The sequence below is a fragment of the Coffea eugenioides genome, unplaced genomic scaffold (assembly GCF_003713205.1).
Source record: "Coffea eugenioides isolate CCC68of unplaced genomic scaffold, Ceug_1.0 ScVebR1_606;HRSCAF=1311, whole genome shotgun sequence".
NCBI classification, from domain to species: domain Eukaryota; kingdom Viridiplantae; phylum Streptophyta; class Magnoliopsida; order Gentianales; family Rubiaceae; genus Coffea; species Coffea eugenioides.
This window is the reverse complement of record NW_020864460.1, coordinates 6203-8397: the sequence shown is the minus strand read 5'-3', so window position 1 is coordinate 8397 and position 2195 is coordinate 6203. Positions and strand designations below refer to the sequence as shown.

The 2195-nt window shown below is 33.6% G+C and overlaps 1 non-coding gene across 1 annotated transcript; it reads right to left on the bottom strand.

Annotated features, from left to right (window-relative positions):
* Nucleotides 1-1068: 1068 nt before the first annotated feature.
* On the bottom strand, nucleotides 1069-1141 carry TRNAF-GAA. The gene has a single exon. It is a non-coding gene; the product is annotated as a tRNA-Phe (tRNA).
* Nucleotides 1142-2195: the final 1054 nt, after the last annotated feature.

Below are 2195 nucleotides of genomic sequence, written 5' to 3'. Positions count from 1 at the left end.
ACTTTACAAATAAAGTCCGAGGATTGGCATTCTATTGCTGTTATTTTATATGTATATGGTTACAATTATCTCCGTTCCCAATGCGCCTATGATGTAGCACCCGGCGGGCTGTTAGCTAGTGTATATCATCTTACGAGAATAGAGTATGGTGTAGATCAACCAGAAGAGGTATGCATAAAAGTATTTGTCTCAAGGAGGAATCCTAGGATTCCGTCTGTCTTCTGGGTTTGGAAAAGTGTGGATTTTCAAGAACGAGAATCTTATGATATGTTGGGAATATCTTATGATAATCATCCACGCTTGAAACGTATCTTAATGCCTGAAAGTTGGATAGGATGGCCCTTACGCAAGGATTATGTTGCTCCCAATTTTTATGAAATACAAGATGCTCATTGAAGGATAAGAAACTAATTTCGTCTTATACAATTTCACATATTCAAGGATTATACGTTCTGTTCTAGATTAACCAGAATAATGGAAGTCTCCTTTGTATTTGGGAATTCTATAATAGGCTAACAAAAAAAAAAGACAATGAGAGATTCGTTGGTATTCTTACATCCCATTTATTTGGTTTGTAAGATGCTTATCTCAGATGAGACGAACAAAGAGGATGAACTTCTACATCATGAATTTTGACTTTCTACTACGCACATTATTTAAAGGGTTTTAGAAAGTTATGTAAGTAGGAATGACGAAATCAAATATGAACGAAAATACAAAGAAATTAAAGGATATTGGATTCTATTTATTTGTATCTCTTGTGTATTTCAATTCCTCTAGATTTGATCTCAACCAATTAAATTAACCCCTTGAATATGTCTTTTGAATATATATGAAGTATTAACATTCTTTTTGAACAAAAGAAGAGCAGAAATAAAAAAGATGAAGAAATAGAATCTAATTCTTTTAGATACCTTATCTAAAAAGTTCTACCCATCTATAAAATAGATGGGGTATATCTCGCTGAAGTGGAAAACAATATGTATTTATTATGATCTAAACTATAAATATGAATGTCGATTCATATCAATTAATTTATACAAGAGAGACTTATACAAATTAATCATGTGCCAGGAACCAGATTTGAACTGGTGACACGAGGATTTTCAGTCCTCTGCTCTACCATCTGAGCTATCCCGACCAGTCCCAATGTAGCATCCTCATTTTATGAGAAAAGGGGGGCTATGTCAATTAAAAGAAGGAAAGGGGATTACAAAATTTTATCTAGGTACTAGAATTTCTTGTATCTTAAAAAAGAGTACTTTGTAAGTTTCAGTATGAATAGTTATATCGATTGTAAACCATTCAAATGGGTATTTCTTGCTCAAAGATGTTCATTTATATGTATATCATAAATAACACAAGATTTGTGATAAGAAAAGGGCTTTTCCGTCCAGATCGATTTCTAAGAGAATAGAGTAAATGAATAAGGTTTTTTGAACCGCTAACGAAAGGGGGATAGGATAAATAGTTGGGGGATCAAATATGTTTTTTGGGGATAGAGGGACTTGAACCCTCACGATTTTTAAAGTCGACGGATTTTCCTCTTACTATAAATTTCATTGTTGCCGACATTGACATGTAGAACGGGACTCTATCTTTATTCTCGTCCGATTAATCAATTCTTGAAAAGATCTATCAGACTATGGAGTGAATCATTTGATCAATGAATATTCGATTCTTTCTTCAATGTGGAATCTATTTACACCAATTCTTCCATTTTTATATAAAAAATACAGATTCAGTTGAGTCGTCATTAATCATTTAATATAGTATTCAATACGTATATACGTTTATCCTTCACTTTATCCTTTCGGAATTTTAGATGGAAAGATTTCTCTACTAACGCAGCCAACTCCATTTGTTAGAACAGCTTCCGTTGAGTCTCTGCACCTATCCTTTTTTCACTTTCTGAACCTTTCCTTTGGTTTCGGAAAACGGGATTTGGCTCAGGATTGCCCCTTTTTATTAATTCCAGGGTTTCTCTGAATTTGAAAGTTATCACTTAGTGGGTTTCCATACCAAGGCTCAATTCAATTAAGTCCGTAGCGTCTTCCGATTTCGCCATATCCCCTTCCTTTTGGTTTGAGATTCAAATTTCATTGTGATGTCGTTGCTTTTTTTCTTTCCTTTATTTTATACTGAAATCGTTGAATGCATTAGATACCGATTCCTATCTTAAAAAACTGTTTTCT